The sequence below is a fragment of the Cervus canadensis genome, chromosome X (assembly GCF_019320065.1).
Source record: "Cervus canadensis isolate Bull #8, Minnesota chromosome X, ASM1932006v1, whole genome shotgun sequence".
NCBI classification, from domain to species: Eukaryota; Metazoa; Chordata; class Mammalia; order Artiodactyla; family Cervidae; genus Cervus; species Cervus canadensis.
The window spans coordinates 9,636,027-9,649,793 of NC_057419.1; the positions used below are offsets into that span (position 1 = coordinate 9,636,027).

At 52.2% G+C, this 13,767-nt stretch overlaps 1 long non-coding RNA gene across 1 annotated transcript; it reads left to right on the forward strand.

Annotated features, from left to right (window-relative positions):
* Nucleotides 1-2,021: 2,021 nt before the first annotated feature.
* LOC122435177 lies at nt 2,022-3,047 on the forward strand. Its single transcript, XR_006267610.1, has 3 exons — nt 2,022-2,138; nt 2,789-2,861; nt 3,024-3,047. It is a non-coding gene; the product is annotated as an uncharacterized LOC122435177 (long non-coding RNA).
* The last annotated feature ends 10,720 nt before the right edge of the window (nt 3,048-13,767 follow it).

Consider the following 13,767-nt stretch of genomic DNA (forward strand, 5'->3'; position numbering starts at 1 on the left):
CCTACGTTTGTAGGCAGTCTGGGTGAAGAATCAGGTAGAAGTCAGTTCTCAGAGGCCAGAGGAGACACAGGGGAGAAGCACTGTCTGGGCGGGGGGTGTGGGTGACTGTTCAGTGTGAGTTCCAATCTCATCAGACCCCAGAAGACACACAGGGGAGAAGCCCTATGTTTGTGGGGAGTGTAGGCCCCCACTTTCAGTCAGAGGTTCCATCTCATCAACAACAGACGCCACACACTGGGAAGAAGGCCTATGTTTGTGGAGAGTGTGGGCCAAGTCTCAGAAGTCAGGTGTCCTCACACACCAGTGTACACACAGAGGGGAGGGGTGAAAGAAACGCTATGTTTGCAGGGACTGTGGGTGAAGCTTCAGTTAGAAGTCAGTTCTCATTAGAGACTAGCAACAGTAAGGGGAGAAGGCCTGTTTGTGGAGAGTGTGGGTGAAGCTTCAGTCTGAGGTCCAGCCTCATCAGACTCCAGAAGACACACCCAGGGGAGCAGCCCTATGTTTGTGGGGAGTGTGGGCAAAGTTCAGTCAGAATTCCCCCCCATGTTTGTGGGGAGTGTGGGCAAAGTTCAGTCAGAATTCCCCTCTGATCAGGGAAGCCACACACTGGGGAGAAGCCCTAATTTTGTGGAGAGAGTGGGCAAAGTTTCAGTCAGAAGCCAGGTGTCCTCACACAGCAGAGGACACACACAAGGGAGAAACCCTATGTTTGTAGGAAGTGTGGGTGAAGCTTCAGTTAGAAGTCAGTTCTCATTAGAGACCAGAGACCACACAGGTGTGGAGCCCTGTTTGTGAGTGTTCTGGGTGGAGCTTCAGTGTGAGGTCCAGTCTCATTAGACTCCAGAAGACACACACGGGAGAAGGCCCATGTTTGTGGGGAGTGGGGGCAAACTTTGAGTGAGAAGTCCTATCTCATCAGACAACAGAAGCCACACACAGGGGAGAAGCCCTACGTTTGTGGAGAGAGTAGGCGAAGTTTCAGTCAGAAGCCAGGTGTCCTCACACAGCAGAAGACACACACCAGGGAGAAACCCTATGTTTGTAGGGAGTGTGGGTGAAGCTTCAGTTAGAAGTCAGTTCTCATTAGAGACCAGAGAACACACAGGGGCAAAGCCCAGTTTTTGAGTGGTCTGGGTGGAGCTTCAGTGTGAGGTCCAGTCTCATTAGACTCCAGAAGACACACACGGGAGAAGGCCCATGTTTGTGGGGAGTGGGGGCAAACTTTGAGTGAGAAGTCCTATCTCATCAGACAACAGAAGACACACACAGGCGAGAAGGCGTATGTTTGTGGAGAGAGTGGGCAAAGGTTCAGTCAGAAGTTCCATCTCATCAAATAACAAAGAACAGACTTAGGGGAAAAGCCCTGTGTTTGTGAAGAGTGTGGGCGAAGTCTCAGTCAGAAGTCAGGTGTCCTCACACACTAGAGTACACACAGAGAGGGGAAACGCTATGTTTGCAGGGAGTGTGGGTGAAGCTTCAGTTCGAAGTCAGTTCTCAGAGACGAGGACACACAGGGGAGAATCTCTGTTTGTGGGGCTTGTGGCTGAAGCTTCCGTGTGAGGTCCAATCTCATCAGTCTCCAGAAGACACACACAGGGGAGAAGCCCCATGTTTGTGGAGAGTGTGAGCAAAGTTTCAGTAAGAAGTCAGGTGTCATCACACAGGAGCACACACATGGGGAGAAATCGTATGTTTGCAAGGAGTGTGGGTGAAGCTTCGGTTAGAAGTCCGTTCTCATTAAAGACCAGAGGACACACAGGGGAGAAGCCCTGTTTGTGGAGGGATGTGGGTGAAGCTTCAGTGTGAGGTCTAGTCACATCAGAAAGAAGAAGACACACAGGGGAGAAGCCCCGTGTGTGTGCAGAGTGTGGGCGAAGTCTCAGAAGTCAGGTGTGCTCACATATCAGAGTACACACAGAGGGGGAGAAAGGCTATGTTTGCAGGGAGTGTGGGTGAAGCTTCAGTTGGAATGCAGTTCTCACAGACCAGAGGACACACAGGCGAGCGCCCTGGTTTTGGGGTGTGTGGGTGAAGCTTCCGTGTGAGTTGCAGTCGCATCAGACTCCAGAAGACACAGACAGGGGAGAAGCCCCATGTTTGTGGGGAGTGTGTGCAAAGTTTGAGTCAGAAGGCAGGTGTCTTGACACAGCAGAGGACACTCCCCGGGTTGAAAGCCTATGTTTGCAGAGGGTGTGGGTGGAGCTTCAGGTAGAAGTCAGGTGTCATCACAGACCAGAGTACACCCACCGGGGAGAACCCTGTGTTTGCAGGGAGTGTGGGCGAAGCTTCAGTTCGAAGTCAGTTGTCAGAGACAAGAGGACACACAGGGGAGAATCTCTGTTTGTGGGGGTTGTGGGTGAAGCTTCCTTGTGAGGTCCAATCTCCTCAGACTCCCGAAGACACACACAGGGGAGAAGCGCCATGTTTGTGGGGAGTGTTAGCAAAGTTTCAGTAAGAGGTCAGGTGTCATCACATAGGAGCACACACACCAGGGAGAAATCGTATGTTTGCAGAGAGTGTGGGTGAAGCTTCAGGTAGAAGGCAGGTCTGAGAGACCAGGGGACACACAGGGAAGAAGCCGTACGTTTGTAGGGAGTGTGGGTGAAGCTTCAGTTCGAAGTCAGTTGTCAGAGAGAAGAGGACACACAAGGGAGAATCTCTGTTTGTGGGGGTTGTGGGTGAAGCTTCCGTGTGAGGTCCAATCTCATCAGTCTCCAGAAGACACACACAGGGCTGAAAGCACATGTTTGTGGGGAGCGTGTGCAAAATTTCAGTCAGAAGGCAGGTGTCTTCACACAGCAGAAGACACACGCCGGGGAGAAACCCCATGTTTGCAGGGAGTGTGGGTGAAGCTTCAGGTAGAAGTCAGGTGTCATCACAGACCAGAGTACACCCAGCAGAGAGAACCGTGTGTTTGCAGGGAGTGTGGGCGAAGCTTCAGGTAGAAGTCAGGTCTCAGAGACCACAGGACACACCGGGGAGAAGCCCTACGTTTGTAGGCAGTCTGGGTGAAGAATCAGGTAGAAGTCAGTTCTCAGAGGCCAGAGGAGACACAGGGGAGAAGCACTGTCTGGGCCGGGGGGGGGGGTGTGGGTGACTGTTCAGTGTGGGTTCCAATCTCATCAGACCCCAGAAGACACACAGGGGACAAGCCCCATGTTTGTGGGGAGTGTAGGCCCCCACTTTCAGTCAGAGGTCCCATCTCATCAAACAAGAGACGCCACACACTGGGAAGAAGGCCTATGTTTGTGGAGAGTGTGGGCCAAGTCTCAGAAGTCAGGTGTCCTCACACACCAGTGTACACACAGAGGGGAGGGGTGAAAGAAACGCTATGTTTGCAGGGACTGTGGGTGAAGCTTCAGTTAGAAGTCAGTTCTCATTAGAGACTAGCAACAGTAAGGGGAGAAGGCCTGTTTGTGGAGAGTGTGGGTGAAGCTTCAGTCTGAGGTCCAGTCTCACCAGACTCCAGAGGACACACCCAGGGGAGCAGCCCCATGTTTGTGGGGAGTGTGGGCAAAGTTCAGTCAGAATTCCCCTCTGATCAGGGAAGCCACACACTGGGGAGAAGCCCTAATTTTGTGGAGAGAGTGGGCAAAGTTTCAGTCAGAAGCCAGGTGTCCTCACACAGCAGAGGACACACACCAGGGAGAAACCCTATGTTTGTAGGAAGTGTGGGTGAAGCTTCAGTTAGAAGTCAGTTCTCATTAGAGACCAGAGAACACACAGGTGTGGAGCCGTGTTTGTGAGTGGTCTGGGTGGAGCTTCAGTGTGAGGTCCAGTCTCATTAGGCTCCAGAAGACACACACGGGAGAAGGCCCATGTTTGTGGGGAGTGGGGGCAAACTTTGAGCAGTCCTATCTCATCAGACAACAGAAGCCACACACAGGGGAGAAGCCCTACGTTTGTGGAGAGAGTGGGCGAAGTTTCAGTCAGAAGCCAGGTGTCCTCACACAGCAGAAGACACACACCAGGGAGAAACCCTATGTTTGTAGGGAGTGTGGGTGAAGCTTCAGTTAGAAGTCAGTTCTCATTAGAGACCAGAGAACACACAGGTGTGGAGCCGTGTTTGTGAGTGGTCTGGGTGGAGCTTCAGTGTGAGGTCCAGTCTCATTAGACTCCAGAAGACACACACGGGAGAAGGCCCATGTTTGTGGGGAGTGGGGGCAAACTTTGAGTGAGCAGTCCTATCTCATCAGACAACAGAAGACACACAAGGGGAGAAGCCTACGTTTGTGGGAGAGTAGGCGAAGTTTAGTCAGAAGCCAGGTGTCCTCACACCAGCAGAAGACACAACACGAGGAGAAACCCTAATTGTTTGTAGGGGTGTGGGTGAAAGCTTCAGTGAAATCAGTTTCATAGAGACCAGAGAACACCAGGGGCGCCAGTTTGTGAGTGGTCGGGTGGACTCAGTGTGAGGTCAGTCCTCATTAGCACTCCGAAGACACAACACGGGAGAAGGCCATGGTTTTGGGAGTGGGGGGCAAAACTTTGAGTGAGAAGTCCTATCTCATCAGACAACAGAAGACACACACAGGCGAGAAGGCGTATGTTTGTGGAGAGAGTGGGCAAAGGTTCAGTCAGAAGTTCCATCTCATCAAATAACAAAGGAGAGACTTAGGGAAAAGCCCTATGTTTGTGAAGAGTGTGGGCGAAGTCTCAGTCAGAAGTCAGGTGTCCTCACACACTAGAGTACACACAGAGAGGGGAAACGCTATGTTTGCAGGGAGTGTGGGTGAAGCTTCAGTTCGAAGTCAGTTCTCAGAGACGGGGACACACAGGGGAGAATCTCTGTTTGTGGGGGTTGTGGCTGAAGCTTCCGTGTGAGGTCCAATCTCATCAGTCTCCAGAAGACACACACAGGGGAGAAGCCCCATGTTTGTGGAGAGTGTGAGCAAAGTTTCAGTAAGAAGTCAGGTGTCATCACACAGGAGCACACACATGGGGAGCAATCGTATGTTTGCAAGGAGTGTGGGTGAAGCTTCGGTTAGAAGTCCGTTCTCATTAAAGACCAGAGGACACACAGGGGAGAAGCCCGGTTTGTGGAGGGATGTGGGTGAAGCTTCAGTGTGAGGTCTAGTCTCATCAGAAAGAAGAAGACACACAGGGGAGAAGCCCCGTGTGTGTGCAGAGTGTGGGCGAAGTCTCAGAAGTCAGGTGTGCTCACATATCAGAGTACACACAGAGGGGGAGAAAGGCTATGTTTGCAGGGAGTGTGGGTGAAGCTTCAGGTGGAATGCAGTTCTCACAGACCAGAGGACACACAGGCGAGCGCCCTGTTTTTGGGGTGTGTGGGTGAAGCTTCCGTGTGAGTTGCAGTCGCATCAGACTCCAGAAGACACAGACAGGGGAGAAGCCCCATGTTTGTGGGGAGTGTGTGCAAAGTTTGGGTCAGAAGGCAGGTGTCTTGACACAGCAGAGGACACTCCCCGGGTTGAAAGCCTATGTTTGCAGAGGGTGTGGGTGAAGCTTCAGGTAGAAGTCAGGTGTCATCACAGACCAGAGTACACCCACCGGGGAGAACCCTGTGTTTGCAGGGAGTGTGGGCGAAGCTTCAGTTCGAAGTCAGTTGTCAGAGACAAGAGGACACACAGGGGAGAATCTCTGTTTGTGGGGGTTGTGGGTGAAGCTTCCTTGTGAGGTCCAATCTCCTCAGACTCCCGAAGACACACACAGGGGAGAAGCGCCATGTTTGTGGGGAGTGTTAGCAAAGTTTCAGTAAGAGGTCAGGTGTCATCACATAGGAGCACACACACCAGGGAGAAATCGTATGTTTGCAGAGAGTGTGGGTGAAGCTTCAGGTAGAAGTCAGGTCTGAGAGACCAGGGGACACACAGGGAAGAAGCCGTACGTTTGTAGGGAGTGTGGGTGAAGCTTCAGTTCGAAGTCAGGTTGTCAGAGAGAAGAGGACACACAAGGGAGAATCTCTGTTTGTGGGGGTTGTGGGTGAAGCTTCCGTGTGAGGTCCAATCTCATCAGTCTCCAGAAGACACACACAGGGCTGAAAGCACATGTTTGTGGGGAGTGTGTGCAAAATTTCAGTCAGAAGGCAGGTGTCTTCACACAGCAGAAGACACACGCCGGGGAGAAACCCCATGTTTGCAGGGAGTGTGGGTGAAGCTTCAGGTAGAAGTCAGGTGTCATCACAGACCAGAGTACACCCAGCAGAGAGAACCGTGTGTTTGCAGGGAGTGTGGGCGAAGCTTCAGGTAGAAGTCAGGTCTCAGAGACCACAGGACACACCGGGGAGAAGCCCTACGTTTGTAGGCAGTCTGGGTGAAGAATCAGGTAGAAGTCAGTTCTCAGAGGCCAGAGGAGACACAGGGGAGAAGCACTGTCTGGGCCGGGGGGGGGGGGTGTGGGGGACTGTTCAGTGTGAGTTCCAATCTCATCAGACCCCAGAAGACACACAGGGGACAAGCCCCATGTTTGTGGGGAGTGTAGGCCCCCACTTTCAGTCAGAGGTTCCATCTCATCAAACAACAGACGCCACACACTGGGAAGAAGGCCTATGTTTGTGGAGAGTGTGGGCCAAGTCTCAGAAGTCAGGTGTCCTCACACACCAGTGTACACACAGAGGGGAGGGGTGAAAGAAACGCTATGTTTGCAGGGACTGTGGGTGAAGCTTCAGTTAGAAGTCAGTTCTCATTAGAGACTAGCAACAGTAAGGGGAGAAGGCCTGTTTGTGGAGAGTGTGGGTGAAGCTTCAGTCTGAGGTCCAGTCTCACCAGACTCCAGAAGACACACCCAGGGGAGCAGCCCCATGTTTGTGGGGAGTGTGGGCAAAGTTCAGTCAGAATTCCCCTCTGATCAGGGAAGCCACACACTGGGGAGAAGCCCTAATTTTGTGGAGAGAGTGGGCAAAGTTTCAGTCAGAAGCCAGGTGTCCTCACACAGCAGAGGACACACACAAGGGAGAAACCCTATGTTTGTAGGAAGTGTGGGTGAAGCTTCAGTTAGAAGTCAGTTCTCATTAGAGACCAGAGAACACACAGGTGTGGAGCCGTGTTTGTGAGTGGTCTGGGTGGAGCTTCAGTGTGAGGTCCAGTCTCATTAGACTCCAGAAGACACACACGGGAGAAGGCCCATGTTTGTGGGGAGTGGGGGCAAACTTTGAGTGAGCAGTCCTATCTCATCAGACAACAGAAGCCACACACAGGGGAGAAGCCCTACGTTTGTGGAGAGAGTGGGCGAAGTTTCAGTCAGAAGCCAGGTGTCCTCACACAGCAGAGGACACCCACCAGGGAGAAACCCTATGTTTGTAGGGAGTGTGGGTGAAGCTTCAGTTAGAAGTCAGTTCTCATTAGAGACCAGAGAACACACAGGGGCAAAGCCCAGTTTGTGAGTGGTCTGGGTGGAGCTTCAGTGTGAGGTCCAGTCTCATTAGACTCCAGAAGACACACACGGGAGAAGGCCCATGTTTGTGGGGAGTGGGGGCAAACTTTGAGTGAGAAGTCCTATCTCATCAGACAACAGAAGCCACACACAGGGGAGAAGCCCTACGTTTGTGGAGAGAGTGGGCGAAGTTTCAGTCAGAAGCCAGGTGTCCTCACACAGCAGAGGACACACACCAGGGAGAAACCCTATGTTTGTAGGGAGTGTGGGTGAAGCTTCAGTTAGAAGTCAGTTCTCATTAGAGACCAGAGGACACACAGGGGCAAAGCCCTGTTTGTGAGTGGTCTGGGTGGAGCTTCAGTGTGAGGTCCAGTCTCATTAGACTCCAGAAGACACACACGGGAGAAGGCCCATGTTTGTGGGGAGTGGGGGCAAACTTTGAGTGAGAAGTCCTATCTCATCAGACAACAGAAGACACACACAGGCGAGAAGGCGTATGTTTGTGGAGAGAGTGGGCAAAGGTTCAGTCAGAAGTTCCATCTCATCAAATAACAAAGAACAGACTTAGGGGAAAAGCCCTATGTTTGTGAAGAGTGTGGGCGAAGTCTCAGTCAGAAGTCAGGTGTCCTCACACACTAGAGTACACACAGAGAGGGGAAACGCTATGTTTGCAGGGAGTGTGGGTGAAGCTTCAGTTCGAAGTCAGTTCTCAGAGACGAGGACACACAGGGGAGAATCTCTGTTTGTGGGGGTTGTGGCTGAAGCTTCCGTGTGAGGTCCAATCTCATCAGTCTCCAGAAGACACACACAGGGGAGAAGCCCCATGTTTGTGGGAAGTGTGAGCAAAGTTTCAGTAAGAAGTCAGGTGTCATCACAGAGGAGCACACACATGGGGAGAAATCGTATGTTTGCAAGGAGTGTGGGTGAAGCTTCGGTTAGAAGTCCGTTCTCATTAAAGACCAGAGGACACACAGGGGAGAAGCCCTGTTTGTGGAGGGATGTGGGTGAAGCTTCAGTGTGAGGTCTAGTCTCATCAGAAAGAAGAAGACACACAGGGGAGAAGCCCCGTGTGTGTGCAGAGTGTGGGCGAAGTCTCAGAAGTCAGGTGTGCTCACATATCAGAGTACACACAGAGGGGGAGAAAGGCTATGTTTGCAGGGAGTGTGGGTGAAGCTTCAGTTGGAATGCAGTTCTCACAGACCAGAGGACACACAGGCGAGCGCCCTGTTTTTGGGGTGTGTGGGGGAAGCTTCCGTGTGAGTTGCAGTCGCATCAGACTCCAGAAGACACAGACAGGGGAGAAGCCCCATGTTTGTGGGGAGTGTGTGCAAAGTTTGAGTCAGAAGGCAGGTGTCTTGACACAGCAGAGGACACTCCCCGGGTTGAAAGCCTATGTTTGCAGAGGGTGTGGGTGAAGCTTCAGGTAGAAGTCAGGTGTCATCACAGACCAGAGTACACCCACCGGGGAGAACCCTGTGTTTGCAGGGAGTGTGGGCGAAGCTTCAGTTCGAAGTCAGTTGTCAGAGACAAGAGGACACACAGGGGAGAATCTCTGTTTGTGGGGGTTGTGGGTGAAGCTTCCTTGTGAGGTCCAATCTCCTCAGACTCCAGAAGACACACACAGGGGAGAAGCGCCATGTTTGTGGGGAGTGTTAGCAAAGTTTCAGTAAGAGGTCAGGTGTCATCACATAGGAGCACACACACCAGGGAGAAATCGTATGTTTGCAGAGAGTGTGGGTGAAGCTTCAGGTAGAAGTCAGGTCTGAGAGACCAGGGGACACACAGGGAAGAAGCCGTACGTTTGTAGGGAGTGTGGGTGAAGCTTCAGTTCGAAGTCAGTTGTCAGAGAGAAGAGGACACACAAGGGAGAATCTCTGTTTGTGGGGGTTGTGGGTGAAGCTTCCGTGTGAGGTCCAATCTCATCAGTCTCCAGAAGACACACACAGGGCTGAAAGCACATGTTTGTGGGGAGTGTGTGCAAAATTTCAGTCAGAAGGCAGGTGTCTTCACACAGCAGAAGACACACGCCGGGGAGAAACCCCATGTTTGCAGGGAGTGTGGGTGAAGCTTCAGGTAGAAGTCAGGTGTCATCACAGACCAGAGTACACCCAGCAGAGAGAACCGTGTGTTTGCAGGGAGTGTGGGCGAAGCTTCAGGTAGAAGTCAGGTCTCAGAGACCACAGGACACACCGGGGAGAAGCCCTACGTTTGTAGGCAGTCTGGGTGAAGAATCAGGTAGAAGTCAGTTCTCAGAGGCCAGAGGAGACACAGGGGAGAAGCACTGTCTGGGCGGGGGGGTGTGGGTGACTGTTCAGTGTGAGTTCCAATCTCATCAGACCCCAGAAGACACACAGGGGACAAGCCCCATGTTTGTGGGGAGTGTAGGCCCCCACTTTCAGTCAGAGGTCCCATCTCATCAACAAGAGACGCCACACACTGGGAAGAAGGCCTATGTTTGTGGAGAGTGTGGGCCAAGTCTCAGAAGTCAGGTGTCCTCACACACCAGTGTACACACAGAGGGGAGGGGTGAAAGAAACGCTATGTTTGCAGGGACTGTGGGTGAAGCTTCAGTTAGAAGTCAGTTCTCATTAGAGACTAGCAACAGTAAGGGGAGAAGGCCTGTTTGTGGAGAGTGTGGGTGAAGCTTCAGTCTGAGGTCCAGTCTCACCAGACTCCAGAAGACACACCCAGGGGAGCAGCCCCATGTTTGTGGGGAGTGTGGGCAAAGTTCAGTCAGAATTCCCCTCTGATCAGGGAAGCCACACACTGGGGAGAAGCCCTAATTTTGTGGAGAGAGTGGGCAAAGTTTCAGTCAGAAGCCAGGTGTCCTCACACAGCAGAGGACACACACAAGGGAGAAACCCTATGTTTGTAGGAGTGTGGGTGAAGCTTCAGTTAGAAGTCAGTTCTCATTAGAGACCAGAGACACACAGGTGTGGAGCCCTGTTTGTGAGTGGTCTGGGTGGAGCTTCAGTGTGAGTGTCCCTATCTCATCAGACAACAGAAGACACACACAGGGGAGAAGCCCTATGTTTGTGGGGAGAGTGGGCAAAAGTTTCAGTCAGAAGCCATCTCACCAGCAGAAGACACACACCAGGGAGAAACCCTATGTTTGGGCGAAGTTTCAGTCAGAAGCCAGGTGTCTCACACAGCAAGGACACCACCAGAAACCCTATGTTTGTAGGGAGTGTGGGTGAAGCAGTTAGAAGTCAGTTCTCATTAGAGACCAGAGGACACACAGGGGCGAAGCCCTGTTTGTGAGTGGTCTGGGTGGAGCTTCAGTGTGAGGTCCAGTCTCATTAGACTCCAGAAGACACACACGGGAGAAGGCCCATGTTTGTGGGGAGTGGGGGCAAACTTTGAGAAGTCCTATCTCATCAGACAACAGAAGCCACACACAGGCGAGAAGGCGTATGTTTGTGGAGAGAGTGGGCAAAGGTTCAGTCAGAAGTTCCATCTCATCAAATAACAAAGAACAGACTTAGGGGAAAAGCCCTATGTTTGTGAAGAGTGTGGGCGAAGTCTCAGTCAGAAGTCAGGTGTCCTCACACACTAGAGTACACACAGAGAGGGGAAACGCTATGTTTGCAGGGAGTGTGGGTGAAGCTTCAGTTCGAAGTCAGTTCTCAGAGACGAGGACACACAGGGGAGAATCTCTGTTTGTGGGGGTTGTGGCTGAAGCTTCCGTGTGAGGTCCAATCTCATCAGTCTCCAGAAGACACACACAGGGGAGAAGCCCCATGTTTGTGGAGAGTGTGAGCAAAGTTTCAGTAAGAAGTCAGGTGTCATCACACAGGAGCACACACATGGGGAGAAATCGTATGTTTGCAAGGAGTGTGGGTGAAGCTTCGGTTAGAAGTCCGTTCTCATTAAAGACCAGAGGACACACAGGGGAGAAGCCCTGTTTGTGGAGGGATGTGGGTGAAGCTTCAGTGTGAGGTCTAGTCTCATCAGAAAGAAGAAGACACACAGGGGAGAAGCCCCGTGTGTGTGCAGAGTGTGGGCGAAGTCTCAGAAGTCAGGTGTGCTCACATATCAGAGTACACACAGAGGGGGAGAAAGGCTATGTTTGCAGGGAGTGTGGGTGAAGCTTCAGTTGGAATGCAGTTCTCACAGACCAGAGGACACACAGGCGAGCGCCCTGTTTTTGGGGTGTGTGGGTGAAGCTTCCGTGTGAGTTGCAGTCGCATCAGACTCCAGAAGACACAGACAGGGGAGAAGCCCCATGTTTGTGGGGAGTGTGTGCAAAGTTTGAGTCAGAAGGCAGGTGTCTTGACACAGCAGAGGACACTCCCCGGGTTGAAAGCCTATGTTTGCAGAGGGTGTGGGTGAAGCTTCAGGTAGAAGTCAGGTGTCATCACAGACCAGAGTACACCCACCGGGGAGAACCCTGTGTTTGCAGGGAGTGTGGGCGAAGCTTCAGTTCGAAGTCAGTTGTCAGAGACAAGAGGACACACAGGGGAGAATCTCTGTTTGTGGGGGTTGTGGGTGAAGCTTCCTTGTGAGGTCCAATCTCCTCAGACTCCAGAAGACACACACAGGGGAGAAGCGCCATGTTTGTGGGGAGTGTTAGCAAAGTTTCAGTAAGAGGTCAGGTGTCATCACATAGGAGCACACACACCAGGGAGAAATCGTATGTTTGCAGAGAGTGTGGGTGAAGCTTCAGGTAGAAGTCAGGTCTGAGAGACCAGGGGACACACAGGGAAGAAGCCGTACGTTTGTAGGGAGTGTGGGTGAAGCTTCAGTTCGAAGTCAGTTGTCAGAGAGAAGAGGACACACAAGGGAGAATCTCTGTTTGTGGGGGTTGTGGGTGAAGCTTCCGTGTGAGGTCCAATCTCATCAGTCTCCAGAAGACACACACAGGGCTGAAAGCACATGTTTGTGGGGAGTGTGTGCAAAATTTCAGTCAGAAGGCAGGTGTCTTCACACAGCAGAAGACACACGCCGGGGAGAAACCCCATGTTTGCAGGGAGTGTGGGTGAAGCTTCAGGTAGAAGTCAGGTGTCATCACAGACCAGAGTACACCCAGCAGAGAGAACCGTGTGTTTGCAGGGAGTGTGGGCGAAGCTTCAGGCAGAAGTCAGGTCTCAGAGACCACAGGACACACCGGGGAGAAGCCCTACGTTTGTAGGCAGTTTGGGTGAAGAATCAGGTAGAAGTCAGTTCTCAGAGGCCAGAGGAGACACAGGGGAGAAGCCCTGTCGGGGCGGGGGTTGTGGGTGACTGTTCAGTGTGAGTTCCAAACTCATCAGACTCCAGAAGACACACAGGGGACAAGCCCCATGTTTGTGGGGAGTGTAGGCAAACTTTCAGTCAGAAGTTCCATCTCATCAAACAACAGACGCCACACACAGGGAAGAAGGCCTATGTTTGTGGAGAGTGTGGGCCAAGTCTCAGAAGTCAGGTGTCCTCACACACCAGTGTACACACAGAGGGGAGGGGAGAAAGAAACCCTATGTTTGCAGGGACTGTGGGTGAAGCTTCAGTTAGAAGTCAGTTCTCATTAGAGACTAGCAACAGTAAGGGGAGAAGGCCTGTTTGTGGAGAGTGTGGGTGAAGCTTCAGTCTGAGGTCCAGTCTCACCAGACTCCAGAAGACACACCCAGGGGAGCAGCCCCATGTTTGTGGGGAGTGTGGGCAAAGTTCAGTCAGAATTCCCCTCTGATCAGGGAAGCCACACACTGGGGAGAAGCCCTAATTTTGTGGAGAGAGTGGGCAAAGTTTCAGTCAGAAGCCAGGTGTCCTCACACAGCAGAGGACACACACAAGGGAGAAACCCTATGTTTGTAGGGAGTGTGGGTGAAGCTTCAGTTAGAAGTCAGTTCTCATTAGAGACCAGAGAACACACAGGGGCAAAGCCCTGTTTGTGAGTGGTCTGGGTGGAGCTTCAGTGTGAGGTCCAGTCTCATTAGACTCCAGAAGACACACACGGGAGAAGGCCGATGTTTGTGGGGAGTGGGGGCAAACTTTGAGTGAGAAGTCCTATCTCATCAGACAACAGAAGCCACACACAGGGGAGAAGCCCTACGTTTGTGGAGAGAGTGGGCGAAGTTTCAGTCAGAAGCCAGGTGTCCTCACACAGCAGAGGACACCCACCAGGGAGAAACCCTATGTTTGTAGGGAGTGTGGGTGAAGCTCCAGTTAGAAGTCAGTTCTCATTAGAGACCAGAGGACACACAGGGGCAAAGCCCTGTTTGTGAGTGGTCTGGGTGGAGCTTCAGTGTGAGGTCCAGTCTCATTAGACTCCAGAAGACACACACGGGAGAAGGCCCATGTTTGTGGGGAGTGGGGGCAAACTTTGAGTGAGAAGTCCTATCTCATCAGACAACAGAAGACACACACAGGCGAGAAGGCGTATGTTTGTGGAGAGAGTGGGCAAAGGTTCAGTCAGAAGTTCCATCTCATCAAATAACAAAGGAACAGACTTAGGGG